The following is a 21,991-nucleotide window of genomic DNA, read 5'->3' on the forward strand; positions in this document are numbered from 1 at the left end:
TTGAAGTATGTTCTTATTAATCAAATAGACATATTCCAATTAAGGCTGCATGATTACTTTATTTCAAAATACAGACTAGAATTTACATAGATTATGTACTATGCATACCATGCTTTATGCATTATGACTGTCAAAACCAAAGTACACCACATTCAAGGCTAAATCACTTCCAGGTTAATTTTATATAATGTTCCTAGCAGATACTTTGAATTTTAGGTTATATCAGTAGCACAATATCAGATTACATCAGTATACATTATATTTACATCATGAACAAACTATTAAACTACATTGGACAGTGACCATAATCTGTTCTTATCCATGTCTGGTTAGTCTTGGCTAATGAGCCCTAAATTAATGAGCAAATACAGCTCTCACCAGCATAGTTCTGAGTAATCCCATTGAGAACAAAATTTGCATGCTGACAGGCACTGAGGTGAAACACTGTAGAAAATAAGGCTGAACATTCATTCAGCAGAAATCATTTGCATACATCTGTACTGGGAAAATATGGGGAATTTTGCGGGGGGGGGCTGTATGGTAGAACAGGTTACTCGTAAGAACAAATATGAAATGTTAGCAAAAGGAAGCACATTTTCAAGAAAACTTACAACCTTGTTCAGCTTGACATCAATAAAATCATGGTATTTTAGCAGCACATAGTCTACTATACAATGCTCAACTAAGGCATTTTATTTTGTTTAAGTCAATACAATGATCTGCACTGTGGCTAAATAATCAAATAGGAATCTTCATCAAGAATTTTCTGAGCATATCTATACTTCTTTAGTTTCTCCAGTTGTTGATCAGCCAAATGGAAAGCAAGGTTTTCTCCCACCTATCAAGAAGATCATCCTGTCTCATTTATTTAAAAGAGAAACTCACCCAGAATAAAGCTCCCATGTCATGATTATACATAAGAAAAGAGAGAGATTCAGAGGTGTTCTGTATTTTTGCATGCAGCTCATTGCTGTGGAAAGGATTAGAAGTGAGTGAGGAGAAGAAGGATTATGTGGAATTCAGAGGTTTCATGTCTACTGTTCCCAAAACATCACTACTTCTTCATATAGTGACATAAATTCTCCCTATGATATACAATTATCCTGTGCACCATAGTAATGCTAAACCAGTTTGGCTTCAGTAAATCTTGTTACTTTCTGCTATGCTTCAATGAGAGGAACAGAATAGTGCAATTATATGATTATTACTGGACACTAACATTGCAGTAATTATATCTGTTAAAAAAGACAATATGTTAAAAATTTATACTGACATAATATTGTTAATGGAACCACTTGTCTAGGTATTTTAGCACCCATGATGTCTTATGTTTATGACCTAGTAAATGCCTAATGCTCACTTTTTTCCCTAAGGGCAGAAGTTTGCATGTGTGTGTGTGTGTAGATAGTTTAAAAATAACTATTAATTTTGACAGTCCATTCCTTTCCAAGCTGACAGGAATTCCATAAATCTCAGGAAAGGATGTTCAAATATCCACTATTATGTGCCTGCGACTTCAGGCAGGCTAGGGTTTACTTCCATTGCCTAAACATAACCTCTGAAGTGCACGCTGAGATGCCCAAAGGTTTGTGAAACATTCATGTGAACTTTCATGTGAAACATTCATTATGACAAAGGACCTTCAGGTGACTCATGGTCTTCTGTAGTGGCAGCTGTAGGCCAGACAGGGTACCCTAGAGAATCTCAGAAGAACTAGACAACACTGTCTTGGCAATGGTATCTAATCTCATATACAGTCAATGGAGTCTAGTTGATACAGTGGCATCCATAGAGGTATTCAAAGTACTCTATAATAAACATATATTTGGTCAACTGATGTTTAAATTAACTGATTAATTATGTAGGTTTCAATAACTGTATAAATTTCATAAATTTCTGTTGGCTATAAAGAAAGTCTAGACTATAAGGACACTATAATGTCTATAAAGTAGACATATACATTTAAGCACCCTAATCTGTGAGCTGAATCCCATTCTATAGTCTCCAGAAGGGTTTGAGTGTCCTGTGTGTCCCATGTCTTATCTTGAAACCTCAAGTGAACTTGCTGGAACTCCTGGGACGTCATAGGGCTCAGAGGGCCACTACTGTCTCTGTGGACAAATTAATCAAACCCTGGATGTCTAAAGTCATGTGAGGTAGATCCCTTCCTCATCCTCTAAAACATATCAGAAATGTTTACCTGGGACTTGTCCTCATACTTTGGTATTAGTAAGGAGTCAGAGACATTTTATTTAAAAAATTTTATACAGTCAGATCAAGTAGTATGTAATCAATAGGAAAAAGGCAGACTAAACCTTCCAGGATGCCAAAACAAAACTTAAATTCTAATTCTAGTTTTGGACACATCTTTTAGTGGCTGTTTTGCCCAATAGAATTAACTGATACAATAGAGATTTGAATAACTATCTGATTGTTTAAATCGTTAAGGTTTTAACTGAATTTGTCAAATGTCAATTTAAAGAACATTTGGGTATCTTGTAAGAAGCTATAGCTGTCTTAGATGACTTATTCTACCTTAGACTATGAATAATAATATGCATCCTAGAAATAAAACCAGCTTTTTGACACAAGAATGTGTTTTTGGAGGCTTATTCAGTCATTCAAGTGATCTTTTCTAAGAGATATATTCTGTTAAAAAGTCCTGAAGTTGAAGGAACAATTAAGTGAAAAATAGCATCAATATTCTAATGACTTATCTGACTTGGATGACTTAAAAGCAAACATATAATATGACCCCTCTAATTGTTATCTGCAGAGGGCAAAAAAAAGCTTTTCAAAGAGGTTTCATAAAAAATACATCTACAGGGTAGCCTACAGAGTGTTGTCTGTTGGAAAGTGTGCGTATTAAGATCAATAATTTAAAATTAATGTACAGAACTTTATCTAAATAACTAAATTTGTAAGTTAATTACATAGCACTTTATATCACAGGTCTCACGCTTTATAGAGTTTTGGTGTGATTTCCCTCTCTGTCAGGTAGGTACACTTAAGTACAAAATGGAGAAATGACATGTTCAAGGCTTTTAGTGTCTTGTGGTACACCTAATTGTCTCAAAACCAAACCTAAGACCTATCCACTACATAATACAGTAGCATTTTATTTAAAGAAACTGTTATATTCCAGTTAGAATGACATAAATGATAGTTAAGTTATAACTGTCAAATAACATATTAGCCCAATGATATTAAAGATAATGAACAAGCTAAAAAAAAAAAATCCCCAAACCATTATCTGACTGATACAGTGGTGTTTTTATACACAAGGTTCCTCTGAAAGTTGCATCAAGGAAACTCAAATATGAAAGCAAATTTTAAAAGTACGTTCTAAAACAAAGATGACGTTGGAAGCACATAGGCATGTGATTCCATGCATGTGTGTAGCCCTACTGAAAATAATGAAACTGCTAAATGGTCTCATAAAAATCCTGTTCAAAAACCTTGAAATGCTTCCATAGACTTAAATGGATCTTATCAGGTCCCATCCATGTGTATTTTCAGGGTCAGAGCCTGTGTTCTCATGACCATGTTTTGGAGCTGTACCAACCTGTCCGTCTGTGTAGCTGTGATTACAAATTTTTTTCTAATCTAAATTCCCTGTGCTCACTATGACAGAATTTATTACTCATTACTTAAAATATCCATATATGGACTTTAAATTCTTCTATGCGTATTGTAGCTATTTCATTCATTTTCACATACCACTATGTGGCTGAACATATTGAAAGTTATTTTAGATCTAAAACATATTAGTGAATCCCTAGATTATATACCCTATTGGCACTGGACAGTTTATTTTTAATAACATGGATTAGAACAAGAGTGTTGTCTTACCAGCTCTAAGGCATAAATGGCTGGCTGAAGATTCCCTTTAGGTAGAAGACTATTGGGTTTTAGATACCTGAATTACAACATTTGAAATGAAAAGGCTTGGAATGGACTCTTATCCTAAAATGATAAAGGAAAACATAATTGTATTTGTGTTTACATTGTGCCATACCGCCACATAGTGTGCCTCCTTCTGCCCCTTAACACTTTTACTGAGACTGTAAATTCCGCAGGGCAGAGGTTTTCTTTTCGTTCTTTGTTTCAACATTACCTGACAAGTGGGTTTCTAAGCAGAAATAACAAATAAAAATACATACACACTGAGAGCCTAATATAACTTTTTTACTGCTTATTTACTTTTATTTTTATTTTACCTTATTTACTGCTAACATGAAGTAAAATCAAAGCTAGCATACAGGTCTCTGCACCAAGCTCCACACAATGTGACATACAGATACAAGCTTAATTCTTTTTTTAGTGAGATGGAAGCCTAAATTTAGGCACTTAGTTGCTTAAATCTCCTCAAGTAGTCAGCAGAAAGGGAGACATTCCTCCAGAGAGATCTTAAGCAGGGTCTCCACTGAGTGTGTAAGGAAGCCCAGGCATGCTAACCTCCTAATGGAGGTACCTAAAATAAGATGCCAGCTTAACTTCCCACAGTCCACATAAAATGTAGTGTATAACCCTTTATTCATTACTCCTTACTGCAAATTTAACCCTAATGATCACTGCAGAGATGAACAGCAGGGGTGTGTTGCCCTCTCCTGTGCGCCTTGTAAGCTTAGATGTAAAAGATCTGAGAGTTATTGTCCTCATAGGCCAAGGCAAAAAGATATGAGGAACATTTCTTGGATAACTTTACTCCACTAAGCAGGCATGTGAAGGATCTTGCTATGAACAAAGGCAGTCAAGGGCATCATGATCCAGACTGAAACATATAATATAGTAATACTAAAAAAGACACAGAGATTTTAAACTCAACCGTCTGATGAAAGCCCGTGCAACATATGTATGTTTAGAGACTTATATTTCCAATGACATCTGTTCTGTTTAGCACTCTTGTCTCCATGTGTAGACCACAGATGGACTGGCAGGCAACTAAACATCATCTGCACATAGAGGATTTATTTTTGATATATTGTAATGATATATAGGGATGATGCACACATTTCTGGAAAACATCAATTGCCAATAAAAATGGTGTTTTAACGTATTTCAGCTAACTCTCTCCCTGTCAATCTGCACCAAGGAGGAAGACTAGCATGTTTTTGGTAGAGGTGTTGAAAGGAAGGACAGACAAAGCATTGGAGTGGAACTTAAAAGAAGAGGACACCTGGCTCTGGCACAGGCTTCCTGCATGATTTTGACCGTGATGCCCATTAAGCCTCAGGAATCCATCAGCAAAATGTGGTAACATGTCTTGCACAGCAAAGTTGCAAGGAACAACAGCATGAGATTATGAAGTTTGAAGAGACTTGTATGGAAAACAGTCTTGTCCCCTGTCTCCATGCTATTGACAAGCTTGGAATTATACAGTGTGTGCAGCAGTCAACCTTCTTCCTACCCAACATTAAGTTTGAATCATTAATATTTTTTAAGTTTTCAGATGCTTTCCTGATGACTGATGAAGGAAATACTTGTATAAAGAAAATACATAATCCTTTAACACTAATGGGACTTAACACTATTTCTGGACTAGTACATACTATGAATTAGAATCAGTGCTCTAGATCTGCAGCCAGCTGAAAAAGCATAGTTCATAGTGATAATGTCTAATCTTGCTTACTTTCCAAACTCTTTTAAATGATCCCTGGTCTGTGCAAAATCTACTGCTGTACCTAGGAATTGCTGTGAATTAACAAGAATCATTAACAAGCAGGGGTCCTAGCAACTTAGTGCCCTGATCCTTAAGCTGCCTTCCAGCTTGGTAGGACTGTGAAAAAAACCTGACTGAGGATAAAAGACACTACTTGTAACACAAGAAAGGAAATTATGGAATAACTGCATTTTCAGAAGCCCCTCCAAAAGAATTTTGACACAAACTCCTTTCCCCTGTAATGTCAAGCTTCACTGTTTCCAGTGGTTGGCTTGGGCTTTACCCATTAGAAAGAGTCAGCTTGAAACTGTCAAGTATGCCAAAGGAAGTGCTCTTGATCAGAAGAGTTGGTGTTAGCTAATCCATGGCATAACCTGCTTTAAGAACAGAGCTTTTAAACAGCCATTTTATCCATCTTAATGATTCTCCCACCTTACAAATAAATGACAGCAATTTGCTTTTACCTGTAAAATTTTGCTCATAAAGTGTTTTGTTTCATCAAAATACATTAAGGAGCTATGGGGGAGGAACAAAGCTTTGTTTTCTTTGTTTTTTCTTAAACAAGCAAAAGCTTCCAGTAGTTATTTTAATATAATTTGTGTGCATAATTTTTGGTAAGTAAAGTCTTTTGACTAATTAACTTTATTGACCACTCATTTTAATCAACAAAGGAGTAAAAGTGAATGTCTGTGTGCTCTCACTTCAGAAAGGTCGATTTTTTCTTCCTATTCTCTTTTTCTCTCTCTCCCTCTGGATGTGAATATATGCCACATCATCACTGGCTGGATGACAAACATCAGTCTCTGGGGCTGTGGCTGCCTGATTCATTGCTCCAGCATGACTCCTCTTGTTCTATGCATTTAGTTGGATGCAGTAGCTCTTAGGCACTGTATTTACATTCCTCAGCATTTTCCAAGCCATTTTATTTGAGACAGTAAATATTAATTAATAGTCTTGGAATTTGTCCAATAAGTTGCCAGTGAGATATCTCAGGTGCTCAGTATTACTGTAACACATAGACTGTGCAGTATGTGACATTTTGAACTCCACTATCATGCAAATATATATATATCTTAAAAAGCTAAAACCCATATTCAGAGAACAGTATGTGGTGTGCTATTACTTTCCAAGTCTTTCTCCTTTTTACTCCTTTCCTAGTAATTATCCCTATAGAAAATTCATCAACAATTTTTACTTGATATTTTTAAGGATATTCACATTTCAGACATTTCAGTCAGCTACCATTTAGAGATATCTATCAACCAAATTCTAATTAAACAATGGACCTGTATACCAAAAATACATTGATACTTGGTAGGAAAAAATCATGGTACAGACACGCTTAAAGTTTAATCAGTAACTTTCCAGAAGTCAGACTGACAGTATAATACAATGTGAAACCTGACACAGGTTGTGTTACCACATACTTCCATGAACAAGACAAAGGCAAGTGTTAAACCACCAGTAACCGTACCTCCAGGAACCTTCTCCAGTTGTCATAAAAGACCCATCATGTTGATTTTCTGTACACAGATATGTTAACAATCTTTTGAGAACTACTATATGTACTTAGTAAATTGACATGGAAGCCAGCATGTCAGTGGATCTCAAATTTCTAAAAACATTGTCTTAAGAGCCAAGGATGTATTTTAGATACTTATAGTAATTATAAAATCTGTTTTAAAACTTGTAGACCATTACTTTTTTCCCAGAAAAGAATAACATCACTATTTGTATCTTCTGACGTTTACCCTGTGTCATTACAGTTTAGGGGACTAAACAAATGTTTGTTCAAAACATCTCACTTCTCTAATGATGCTGACAAGGCACCTATACTCTACAGAAATTCAGTCTCCTCCTTTAATAGTCATGATATACAGTTCTGACGGTAAAGCATGGCTCCTGAAACACATTTTCTAGAGTAGTCTGATTTCCATTGACATAGTTTAGCAATATTTGCTTCACTTTTCTAGAAACAGACATAATATATTTTTTTAAGAAATGTTACCAGTAGTACTTTACTTCTTATAATATGATTAGCATTAGATTTTGATTCTGTTTTCTTACTTGCCTGCATCACAAAGCAACACAGTTCTTCAAGTTCGACATTTTCTTTACTTACTGTATTCTAATCAAGATTGGAACTGCCTATACAACTTTTAACTAGTATCTCTTTTGTCACACATTTTTAATCTAGTGTTTCACTGAAAACTGCCACAATCATTACAGAGAATTGCTTATCCTTTACAATGAAATTAATTAGGAGAGGAGTTTCTGTGATTCATTACCAGTTTAGTCCATTTCCCATCCATTTGACTTGAGACCAGAGGCTGGTGGTGCCTTTGCATTTACAGTAGAAAATATTCAATTTTTTTCATACCCATTTCAGTGAGCTGGCACCAGGTGTTTCTCCTTGCTCACCTTAATCCGTGTGAGATTGGTAGTGCATAGAGATTCAAGAAAGTTATCTTTCCAGATAAACTCAGGAGTATTACATTAATCTCTGCAGTTTTACCAAATTTGACCTGTATTAAAGTGCAACTTTTCCTTATAAAATACCTTGTATTAGTTCTCTGTCTGGCTAGTCTGATGTAGATGAAATCATTCCTAATTCCTACTTTTACATGAACTAATGTTTCCACATAGGCATAATCCATATTCTATTGACGCATCATGATACCATCTGAGCACCTCACACTCACTAATGAACCTTAGCATCACAATAGTCCTGTTTCTAAAGATGATACACTGATGTACAATAAAAGATTAGTCCAAGGTCATCATGGGAATGTCTGCACTACATACTGCAGTACAGAATAGAAACACTCAGGGTAGCCCTACCATTCTCAGCAGGATAAACATCCTGCATTATTTGCCTCTGGCCTTATCTGTATTGTTTAAATATTTAGGTGAGGTAATTTGGATATCTCTAGGCTTTTCTGCAAACTTATTTTTAGATTCAGTCTCATATAGAGTTATTCAGAAATAGCTGCTGCAAAAAAAGCTACTCCTTAGTAATCTGTTTGGATTCTACCCAGGAGCAAAAGAAGCTTCAAAAAATGTTAAAATTAAGTTTTAAAATCCAGCTTATTTTACAAGTGCATGTAAATCTTTAAAAGAATGCAGAAAGGCAAGCAATAAAATAAAATAAATTTTAATAAAGGAAGAAAAGCATCTTCAAATCCTGAAAGGCCTGATGTCTTACCTCCTTTTAAAATATACTTACTCCACATACTTTAAAGGTGTATGTGCTGTTAATGCGTGAAATGATTATCACGTAGGGTATGAAGACAGGTAAATGCTGACAGCTTGAGGCTATATATAGCTCTGTTTGTAATAGAATTTCAAATTTCTGGGTACAAATAGTAATATGTAGAGGGAAGCTTCACGACACATAGGATCAAAGTCTTGACTTAAAAAGTAAAAATCTGTTTCGCCTCTATGGCAAAATTTATTGAACAAACCAGAATAGTTGTTGGATGCTCTGATGATCAGATGTTCTCTTCCTGCCCTCTGATGACCTGGACAAGGATACTCAGTCTTTTTAGAATTTTGCCACTCTCTATACATGTGTCTCAGATGTTTCTTCCAAATCTAATTAAAATATATCCATTCAATCACAGAGACTTTTCAGAATACAATATCTGGGATTCTATTGCAGAAGAAACAGCTTTGCTCTGGGAATCCAAATTTGAATATCAATGTTACCTGAGACTTACAGATGCCCTTTGACACATCAGTCTGAACATGAATTGCAAAACCGGTTATTACTTCCCAAAGTTCAAATTTACAATTTCAAAAATTTACAATTTTGGTGTTTACTGTTAAGCTCTAGAAAGATGTTTCTAAACAGTTAAGGGGCTGTACTTCAAATGGAAGAAGTGGGTTGGAATGGGTTGGTTAGTTTTAAGTAATGCTAGAGATTAAGTTACCTTCTCTTTCCTGTTATTCATTTTTCTATTCTTTTTCCTATTATTTTCCTCTGTCTTCCATTTACTTCTTCCAATCAACAGTCTTTATAATTTTAAATTCTAATAAGAATTCAAATGGCAGATGGAGTTGCTCAGAACCTCTGAAAATCCAGCACTTGGTACTCTGTGTTGGGACAAAAGCTCTTGGAAGTTTTGGTCTTTGATCACTTTGCCTGCCCTTTAAGTCCAGTATGAAACAAATATATATGGCTTGATCCTCAGCAGGAGCAGTGCCATGTGACAAAACTAGAGAAAAGAGGAAGATTTGATGTTTAGAAGAGATATGGCTCACTCAGTGCGTCCCATAGTATGATACTTGGAAAGACTGAAAATTTTAATACTGTTTGTAATGTTTTGAGAGAAAAGGAACCTCTTCCTTGTTTGTAATGTTTTGAGAGAAAAGGAACCTGTTCCTTCCTTTTTTTTCATGAAGATGCCGTGTGCATGCTTGTTTGCATATAATTGGTACATGGTGAATATAACACAGCTGCTGTAAATAACACAGCTCCACTGACTTCAGGATATACAATCTGTGGATCACTCCATGATGTCTACTATCTACATCATTGTGCTGTGAGTTTGAAATGAGGACAGATACTAAAGTCCTTTGTAATTTTTGCATGAAAGAGTTTAAAACACTTCTCCCTCTCCACACTGCACCCTGATGCTAAATAAACTCAGCAAAGTGACTAAAGGAAAAAACCCCTCACCTTGCAATCAAGTTGTTTATCTGCTTCGGTGGAAAGAAATGTGTACATTAAATGTGTATGCATTTATGCATATTATATAAATATACACACATATTAAGTAGCATCTTCTTTCCTCATTAACACTTATGTGTTTTGGCAGGCACTACAAAACAAACAGGTGGTCTGTTATGAACTGATAGTGTTGTCAACGTCTGAAGAGCTGAGGGAAAAAAGTCACGGCTTGCATTGAGCCAAACTCAGCATAATTGTTATTGGCACTTATTGCAATGAAACCTGTCAGGAATGTAAAGAAAGATATGTCACTGTGTCTGGCCAAACACAGGAGGGAAGAGAACAGAAATGTTTATAACTCATTTGTATTTAAAGTTCTTCCTGGTGGAAAGCCCATCTCCTTATTCTTCCATGTTTGTTTTGTAAGGCATTCATACTTTATGAATTTTAATAGAACCTAGCCTTACAATAATGTATGAACATCTGATGAAAAACTCTAACTGCCAGACACCACATGTTGTGTCTGGATGCTTTCTCTAGTCCTGTAACCTCCTAATATTAAATCCCAGATGCTTCCAGGAAAGATGTGATCCTTGAAATGTGCCTACTGGAATACTTCTATATACGGGAGAAATTTCCATCCTGATTCAACTTGTTCAAGCTGTGCCCTGAAACATCTAGATAAGTAGTACCTGTAGCAGCCACTATTTTCCCATTTCTCATTATGATACATTTAAATGCATTTTTTTGTGAATAAGAATTGAAGTCTCGGAGGGGAAATATTAGTCTTCGCAGTAACTTATCACAGACTTCATGTGTTAATTATATGGTGAGTAAACTAATGACTCCCTTTATAATACTTTATAATTTCATTGAACACACAAAGACTTACACCTTCTTAAGACATCACACCACAGTGCAGTGAGTGTGCCAACTACTAACATCACAGGAGGCAGCGTATCACAGACAGTCTGTGCACAGTCTTGATCATGCCAGTGAAAAGGAGGGGACAGAATGGAGTCAGTACTTGGAAAAATCTGATTTACATTTTCTCAGCATGACAAATGATGGATCTCAACCAATAACCTCAGAAAAAATAAACTGCAAAGACTTTAGACTGAATGTCGTATATCCCCTTTCCTTTGCAGTGGGCAGGCCTCAGGATTGAATCTGAGAGCTATACTTTTCCTAGAAAACACCATTCACACAGTCTTGTTAGCTGATAAATTGGTAAGATTTGAACATATCCCTTCATGTGTCATTCTGCCACAGAGTAGTCCACAAAGAGTGCATTTTTTACTCTTTCCATAAATTAACATGTTCTTATTCACAGAGTATCAGGATCATGGTTGGAGCTTGACTTTCCTTTCTATACCGTGCAGACATTTGTCAAGAAATTAAGAGCTGCATATTTTCACTTTGGACTCCGTACTGACATTTTTTAACATATGTTTATGTCTAGCGTATCTAGTGTTAGTCTGCAAAACAGCATGATGAGTGCTAAATTGCCAAGAACTCCTGCTTCAGTTACATATGTATACATGCAACTCCCATGTACATATAAGAACTCCACTCAATCCAGCCCTCTAGGAAAACAAGACAAGAACCTCAGATAATTAATTGTTTCAGTTAAAATTTCATATATGTGTATACCACCAAAGCAGGGTGTTTCAATCTTTGAGCACAGGGACAGGCCTTGTTATGAATTTCCTGACAGAGAGATCCCACAGCAATAAATATACAAGAAATCTTCTCAAATAGAATCATGAATGCTGTTACATAGATGTTTTCACACTTAATCTGACCAACTTTAATGTAATACTAGTTTATTAGTACAGTGGAAAATAAATTACAAACTTTAAAAAATGTGCAGATACTGCACTATTAAACATTTCATCTCACTAAATCTGTTATTCTTTGTACCCACCCTTCCTTTTGTTCTCTTCTAAAAATATGTCAGGAAAAAAATCAAAATACAACATGTCTGGTGGACTAAAACTGTGTCGAATTTTCAAGTAAATAAGTGCAGAATGGGTAAAACTAGTGCTGCAAAATGTTGGAAAAAAAATATTGACATATTTTGTTTACAGAAAACCTGTGTTTGGGAGATGTTTGAAAGTGACAACCTTTTAAGGGGGAAAAGAAACAGAAACAAACCTCCACAGCTTTACATGGAGTATTTCCAGGTTATATTTCTACCTTGCTGGTTTGGCTAGCTTTTCTTGTGGGTGATGATACAGGTGAATCTAGTGCGTAATGCTGTTTATGTGCTTCTATCCAGCCAAGAGCTTTCCCAGACTTTGATCCTGTCCCTCTCCTCCAGTAAGAGACCCATAAAAGACTTAGAAGAAAGGAAGAAGAGAAAAAGGATAAATGATGAAGGTTTTAATTTGTAGAGGATTGCAATTTATGGTCTATCTTTTTAGGAGTTAAGGTACAAATACTGTAACTGCTGAAGTGCCTTTGAGCTGTCACTGATTCTTGTGTGAGCAAAAAAAGGTTCTGTTATGAACGCAGGAGATAGCCTAGCACAGGCATCTTTACAGAGGTACTCTGCTGCTTGTAATGCAGTTCAGAAACAGAGTGCTATCCCTGGCCCTCTGAACCCCATGAGAGACAGAAAAGTTAGTGTTCACAAATACACTGGCTGGTTTATAAAATACTCTGTGCAAACATAAACAGTAATTTTGTTCTAACTTAGGGAATGTGCACAAGGTAGCAATCTCTGGCACATTTTTGTGCAATGAAAACTGAATAATCATGAAAAGGAAAAGTTCTCCATGCAAAAACTATGTACATATAATTCCAAAACATGATTATGGACAAGGCCAGTCTTGAGCCTCAGCTGAAGTTCAGAGTAGCGTGTCCTGCTTTTATCAAAAGGGAATCGTACATTCATGGGGATGCAAGGCCCATTTGTTAACCAAATGCCAGTTGCATAGAAACGCTTGGGGAAAAGGAATTCTGGTGAACTGGGAAGAAATTGGAGAATCTGCATCAGTGAACTAAATTTCAATGAATTAACAAGCTAGAAAATGGATACTGGATGGTATGTTTTTTATAAATGTTAATTTAAAATCCAGTATGAGCCTCTCAAACCCAGCTGCTCTAATCACTAAGATATAGAAGTTACACCCACCTTAGCTTTGTAGTTGAGGTCAGGGGCATGCTCTTGAAGTGAACCTCCCAATCATCCTCACCCTACTTTTGTGCACATTGTGAAACTCTCTCAAAGTACACAATCTGGATTCTTTCAGATGAAACTAGACTGTACGTAAAGCGCCAGGAGCATACCCATAACATTGCTGCCACTAATGAGCACTCAGCACCCAGGGCCAGGCACCAGTCAGGCCAAAGTAAACCCCTGAAACATGTTTAACATAGTTGCAAGGGCTTCGGCAACAGCTGTTTCCCCATCCAGATCCACTGCAATGTACTAGTTGCTCATGTTGACACAGTCTGAGTGAACCTCTTCTTTGTCTGACCAAGTACGGTGAGAAAGGGCTGGCTTTGGTTCCTAACTCAGGCAAAAAAAATTAAAAATCTGTGAATGTTGAGTGGAGAGAGGCATTTCCCTGCACTTCAGGCTTAGAGGTATCTTTGTGGCTAGAGGATTAAGATGCTCCCTTCACCGTAGGTTAGGCAGCTGTCTTAATGTCCTGAATTTTATGGCTCCCATTTTGAAGTAATGAATTGACCATACACATGATATAAATAGCTGAAGTACTTGATTCAGCACTGGGGATGCCACAAAATGCTAAGTATCTAAAACTTGTTATTTTAGCTAGAATTTAGTACTTCTGAGTACCAACAACAGAACAAGGTACACTCTAGTGTTTTCAGATGGCACTCACGAAGTTTTCTTCTAAGAAGACTAGGCAGATCCTGGGACTTTATTTAAAGTACTTAAAGAAATTAGATGACATCACTTGTACTACCTTGCATTTGCCAGAGAGTAAGAGCTTATTTATAAACATTGACTGTAAGTCAGCTGATACTCTTGTTACCTTATGTTTACTTGCTTGTATGTCTGTATGTTTACAGAGGTATTCATATTAGACAGCTGTGGTTACAATGTTTTGCTGCCCCTTATCACTGGTTGTTTTGCTGCAGGAGACATTTGTAAAACAATAACAGATGAGACAAAAGCCACAAAAGCTAAAGACTAACACAAGCTCATGCTTTTGCTACTGGACTAGTACACACTAGCTAACTGATTTTTAAGTATATGGAGCAGTCAGTCTGGTCTGAATTCAAAGCCATCATCCCATAAACACTCAGAGATGCAGCAGGTTTTCAGTGCTAAACTTGATGTAGATTCCCCTGGGCTACAGCAGTCCATGAAATAACCACGTAGTTTCTCCTTCCACAGAGAGAAGATAGTTTAAAACCAAGATATATTTTCTCTACTTTAAATTAAGAAGTTGAAGTAGGAAAATCATCACCCAGCTGAATGACAAAATGGGATCAATTTGTTTCCTTCTGTGTCTGAGTCCTGAGAAGCAGACCATGTGCAGGATAGGAAGGATAGGGATTTAGATTCAGTGAGATTGGGGTAGAAGGACGAGTTGGGGCAAAAATCCTCTTCTGGCCTGAAAGCCCTCTCAAAGCTGGAATCCTCTAATTTGCTGGCAGAAGTGCTCCGATGATATCTCAGCTGGCTTTGGAGAATCTGAGAGCTGCTACCTCGAACACTTCTCCTTTTCTAAGGCAGTCACATAGCACTCAAACACCCTAGAATATGCCTAGCACCCAGGTATATGCCTTGCAGCACGGACAAGGTGGACACTGATACAGGTAATAATGACCCCATTCTCAGAGCTTGAGTTCTCTTCCCTTCCTCTGTGATACTCATTTAAAAATCACTGTTTTTATTTTCTACAAAAAGCAGCAGTGGGAAAAGTGATCACACAAATCCATCTTAATCTTCACAAATGCTATTGACTCCTTCACTGAACATTTCTGAGCCACCATCTTCCTAGACAGGAGTTAGGTTGCCTTCCATCAGTGTTCACAGTCTGCTCTTCATCAACAAAACTCTAAACACCAAATATGAAATTGCAGCATCTCTTTCTACTGTTGAGAATTATGCTAGAACATGTAGAGCTATCCCACAGAGCATTGACTTACTGTTAGGTCATCTATTGCTCTGACAAGATGATTTAGGGGTGATTACAGACAGACAGAGGAAGGGTGATTTAGAGGTCAGAGTGTGCTGTCAGCAAGAGAGGCCAGAACTGAAATTTGATGGGCTGAATGCATGTTCAGAAATGCCGTGCTTTACTGCTTTTATTAATTTGTAGACATAGTTGTTCAAATCTATAATGTAGAGACTGGTAGGTGAACCTCAAATCAAATGATTGCAGCATCTTCCTTTATAATGTGACTTGGCTTTTTGCTCATTTTTTGTATGCTGAATTTAAGAAGCCACATAAACCCTGATTTTTCTTCTTTGGTTTCTTTTACTGTGTCCTGCTTTTGAAGTCAGATACTCAAAATCAACATCAGTTCTATAAAGATACACACACACACGCAGAAAAGAAAAAGAGAGAAAAGAACTAGGCAGTGGAGTCTGGAATGTCTTCAACCAAGCTATAAATTTACATTGTTAAGAAGAGCCAAACCACAGTCACTGCTGATTTAAAGGAACTCTTGTACTTAGTGATCATCTTCATGAAGCAGAATGCATGGAAAACAAACATTAAGGTTTATAAACAGAAAGTAAATAAATGGTGCCCAGTGTTGGTCACCACCAATTCATTTATAGACTGCTTCACTCAAACCATCTGCCATTAGAACAAAAAAGCATAGAAGTCCTTTGAAACTGTAACTTTTATTACAGAGTATGAAAATATCCCAGACAAGCTGAAATTGAGACCCCTTGTATTTATGTGTATGTGTGTGCATGCATATGTGCTTTCTTGTTGACATGTATTATTATAGAGGTGAGCTTTCTGCAGACATTGGACTACTCCTTTACACCAGCTATTTTGAGATCTAGAGTAAACCAAACAACAGTTTGCAAAAATTGTCTCATTCTTACACAGAACGTCAGCATGAACATCCAGTCCTCTAAAGAGCACTTGAATTTAAGTGGTGCATATGACTTGTGCCTGACCTTAACAGTTCACTCTTACTCCTGTAGGTGCTCTTCAGTTCTAAAAAAAATTCTCTGAAGACTGGAAAACAATGAAAATAGTAATCACATCAGGGTGTCTGTGATCCTGGTGAGAGGACGTTATTGCAAGGTGTCACTGGGTAGAGTTAACATCTGTCACTAATTCTATACACTTGCCTTTATAGAGTAGAATAGGGCATGATTTTGCAATAAAATGTATTATCAGTCCTATTGAAAATGTAGCATAATGTATTTAATTGTTGGTTTACTATATTTTAGTGAACAACATGAAGAAAAAAAGTGTAAGTATTAAAGATAAAATCAGAAAATGTATATACCAAGTATCTTTGAATTTATTTGAGTCTCCTGCAGCAGGTTTTCAGTCAGAAATGATAACAAAAAATATCTATTGACTTCAGAATAGCATTATGAAAGCTCCTGTACCTAGTAGATTTGGCCAAAATATGAATTCTGGGAGAATTCTTAAAATGTATATTTAAAATTTCTCTTATTGTTTTAAGTTAATAATAATTACTCTCTGAATAACTAAAATGTGTGTTATTCCTCATGTAATACCTCTTCAGCTAAAAATAATTTCTATTATTTTCCCTTTTTCTCCTATGATTTACCAGCTCCAATAATAATGTGGCTTTTCTTGTAACTTCCTGTCCTTTATTTACATCCTAAACAAGGATGGTATTGATTTAAAATGTTATGTGATAAAAATAGGTCCTGTTCATTTATAAAGAGATGCATTTGTTTGGTGCAATTTGGGGAAAAGGGGGCACCTATCTGCGATAATGTTTAATTGAAGCAGAAACGTAATGTGAGACTCTCGCAAGAGCACATAGAGCAGTTCAGAAGTTTGATGGTTAACCGTCACCCAATTTATCCCTTCCTATAGGGACGTTCTTAGCAGAAAGAACTGTGATTCTCCCAAGGGGTTTCTTCAGTGCTGTTCACTTGGATAAAGGATTTCTTTTCCCCCCAAAACATGGTTCTTAAACTCCACAGGGGCTGTAATATCAGCTACAGCCCTGGAGAATGTGAATGCATGAGCAGTTCACTAAAGATGCTGTGCCATAATATTGTAAACTGAGGGTGTCCACCTTCTCATACAGAAAATTCAGAGTTGTCTCTTCTAGGTTAGAGGAGGATTTCCCCTAGAACAAAATTATGCATAAGGAAAGCAACAAACCACTTTTTTCTGTGGAAGAAGGAAAACACCTGCTAATAGCGGTGAAGTTAATAATAATAGACCATGGCAAGATACAACCCACTGAGTAAACAGCAACTTGATAACACAGCAAAAGTTCATAGAAAAAAACCACAGTGACTCATTCCAACATTAATTTATCTGTTGATTGTCATTTAAGATGTAGAGAAGGAAGAAAATCTGGTCTCACAGTGTACAGTGTCCTCTGATAATGAGGGGCTAGAAGAGCATACTATATGCACAGTGAAAAATATTAACACTACACAATGAAAAATACCTAGGAACCTCTTCAGATAAAAATAGCAATATTTTTCTAAAAAGACACTTTGTCACAATTTAAAACCTAAGAATTATTCTTTGAAATTATCTAATAAATATTGTATAAGACATACACATATGAGGAGCATGCTGTTCGTGATCAACTGAAAATCAAAAAGGGAAGGACCTTAACAAATTCGTTATTGCTGCAAATTATTTCAGATACAGTTTTGATGTTATAATTTTTTAAGACCTTTTAACTAAATCAAAATCTCTTCACTGTTCTTTTGGTTTAAATTGTATTCAAATTAGTTTAAGGACAAATTTTTAAAAAAATCTGTTAAAGATCATCAGCAATGTAAAAACTGAATATATATAGAAACATAATTTCTTTCATAAGATCTCCCTCTTAAACCTTAGCTAGATTTTTGCAGAGTATTGTGGCATAACTTCAATAGTCTAGAAAAATCTTTGAAAAGTCAAAGCCCAAGGAAACGTTATACTGTAATATTGTCTGTTGAGTAGCTAAATAGCAAGGTACAGAGAAAACATCTACTTCTCTTTGGCTAGGTATTCAGCTGAATATATCTCTATTTACTCTTCTTTCTCCTTTGAAAGGTGTTGCATTGCAGAAAAAAAACCGTAAATGTCAGCAAAGCGAAATCCTACAGGCTAATCTGCAAAGACCACTTTATATTTTGAAAACTGAGCTCTAATAAGCAATGTTAGTGGTCTACTAAAAAACCCCAAACCCTCAAGAACTCACTTTAAGAAAAAAACCCCACAGTGTTGGATGATTCTTGTACATCTCCAACAAACCACAACATAGCTCATGAAAATCAACCAAAAGGTTTTAATTTGCTATCCTGGGCTCAGATAGAGTCCTTCATCCTTAATAGATTGTGATGAAAAATAAAAGAAAATAAAGAAGAGGGGAAATGATTTCTGACTTCATATTAATTTAAACTCTCCAATAAGCCCTCTCCATTGGAAGGGGTATGCAATAAGGCTGTCAGCAACTGTCTGCTGAGTTCCTGCACTTCAGGCTCATGAAGAATCTATCATGAGAATGAGGCTTTCTCTGTTACTATAAATACTGATCATATTGTTCTCTCTCCCTGACTCTGTACCCAGATGAGAGTCAGGCTCCCATGAGAGTACTACTTGTTAAAGAGACAACCTGACCAAGAGCACAGGAGACCTGTGTGTGAAATGGAGAGCAGAAGTTCCCTCTATTTCCATAGCTACTCAGGAGTTAAGACACAGAGGATTTTAACCCCTGATCATTTTGTTCAGCAGGGCAAACCACAGCCACCAGGCAATGCTGCAGTGAAAGACACAGGCCCATCTGCTCCAAGTCAGTTCTGCTTTTGGGGAGCTTGGCCCCTTGAGTTAAGTGAATAATGAATTGTAAACAGAATATTTGTGTCTGTGGGTGTTTCCACAAATAACTAGAGACACTATAAAAATTTATTAGGTGCCAATGGAAAAGGCAGGTGATTAAATTATACTGCTGCAGCAGTAACTCTAAGAGTTACTGTTTGTTTCCAGCATGTACCTGAACTTATTCCAAGTACTTTTATGCTAACTGTATACAGTTCAAATATTTAGAAGCAAAGATTGGTTTTAGTCAGTAATAATATGATTCTGGGGTGGTAAAATGGTGTCCTAGGGAGGATTTTTCTCAGAAAAAATAATCTTATGACTGAGCTAGTACTCCACAGCTTTTAATGACACAGCCTATGATTTTGGGCTCTGTGTTTGTGTCTAAACTGTAGCTTGATTCCCTGCAGGAATGGGCTGGGGGACCCACTGGAATGCACTAGAGTTTTCTTCCTGACCACACTCCAGATCTCTAAAGAAAGGCGGGGCACACAGGAGAATGGGGCATACCCTTACCTCAACCCTGAATGACACTGGGACTTCACAGGGGTTGGTACCTAGTCCTGGGCATCTGGAAAGTCTTCACAATTGATCTATTTAGGAAGGGTCAGTCTTGTAGCTGTGAATGTTTGGGGAGTTGACATTTCGGTTTTATGACAGTAGTCACTTCAGCTTGTACTAGAAAGCCAAGTGCTGCTGTCCCACAGAACCTGAGGCATGGAATAACCCCACCAGTTTGGGGCCTGTACCAAAATAGAGAACACCTGCTACATTCACCTGGAAAAAGTAATCATTCAGAATTTGTGAAATTTTATACACCAATCAGTTAGGACTTCATAAAGTAAAAAAATCACACAGAATTCTACTCTAATTTGGGCCTCCAGTGAGGCCCAGTCTTTGCCTGATAGGTGAAAAACCACAGGAATGTTTGGCTGCATATTTCAACCTGTGATAGCTAGTTGCAGCCTATTAGGGGAATGTTGAAGATTGCTGACTTGCTGGAACAAGTGAGATCCACCCTGCGTATAAGGGATATGAAAGCAGCCATAGGGAAGACAAAGTTAGTGTCTGGAACAAATACTGTGGGAAAAAGCCTGTTGAGTAAGTTTTCAGTACAGTCACAGTATTTTGAATTATGCTTCTTCATGGTAAAGCCAAATTCCAAACATGGTGACTTATTACCTCATTACAATGAGTGTCAGGGTGGAGATTCCTTTGGCTAACCCTATTCTGTTAACATTACCATATTCAGTTGGGAATGGAAGAAGAAATATAAGCTTGTAAGAAAAAAAAAGGAAAAAAATAAAAAGAAGAAAAAATACTATGTTTGTAGAATTTACAGCATAGACTTAAGCCAGAAAACACTGGAAGATTCATAGGAACTGTTGTTTGCATGAGGTCTCTAGCATGATTTCCATGACTCTGGCTGAGTTTATTTGAATACTAATCCAAATCAGGTCTGCAAACCTTTTGTTAAATGCCTCTGTGATTATAAATCTGATCAGAATGCTATATCTATCACTTAAATATTCGTTGCTAGCATTCAGTAATTGTATGCTACATGAAAGAAGATGGACAGTGGCCAAAATGGTGAGTGGCTGGATTCCTATCCAGTCATCAGCAGAAGCCTAATAAGATGCGGATTTTTCTGCAAAACCTGACACCAGCTTAAGAGTTGAAATCTGTTCCAGAAGTGGAGTTCTGAAAACATTCATTTTCAAATCAGGTTTTCCTTCTTGTTCCTTAGAAACTTTGTCCCTCACCCTGTAATTATCTCACCACTAAAAATCTCTTAAGAGAAAATGGATTGATATCTTCTCTCCTGTGATACTGAAGCATTGTTCCAGAGCAACAATATGAAGTCTTAATAAACAAACACTATTATTCATGTCATTGCCTTGAGCTGGTCACAAGCCATGGAAAGAGGAGTTCAATTTATTGGTCTGTGAAATAGCTTGGTGAAAGGAATGTATGCATTTAGAGCCTATCCCAGAAAAAAACACTGCTGTTAAATACCTCCTAGGGTGGGAACAAAATCCAATGAAGTTCCATTAATCTGTCCCAGGGCCGGAGATAGCATCATCCCAAATCCTAAATCACTTCTGCAAGCCGTCAGCACAAGAATTCCTTCTGTGTTGAAACTGCTAGATAGTCTGGGGACTTCCAAATGTCATTTTGCCCCAAATGTCATCCATTATACATCTGTTGTATCAGGAGAACTGAATTATAGATAGCCCAACACAAAACATACAGAAAATCACATAACTTTTTCATCGTTGTTTTAGGTGAGTTTTTGGATAGAACCCAGAGTCCTACATCAGGACACAGATTGTTATTCTTGTACAAGTATACTATGCACTACTCAGAAGTGGTCTATTCTTAAACCCATTATGCTTATTTTACTCTAATGTAAATAGCAACAGATACAAGAGTTTACAAAGGAGACTTTGCTCCCATGTCCCTGTCAATGTCTTGCCAACTTCCTGGAGGGAAACTCAGTGATGCAGGCTTTTATTCACTGGAAGTCCTGTGTATTTATTTGCAAACAAAACATTTGCATGTGATCCAAAGCCTATGATTTGCCTACAGTATGTTGTCATCCCAACCATGTTTGTTAACACCAGAATGAACAAATCGGAGGGAGTACAATTGTCAAAAGTTCAATGGCAGATTGAAAGCCTG

Source organism: Strix aluco, chromosome 5, assembly GCF_031877795.1.
Source record: "Strix aluco isolate bStrAlu1 chromosome 5, bStrAlu1.hap1, whole genome shotgun sequence".
In the NCBI taxonomy this organism is placed as follows: Eukaryota; Metazoa; Chordata; class Aves; order Strigiformes; family Strigidae; genus Strix; species Strix aluco.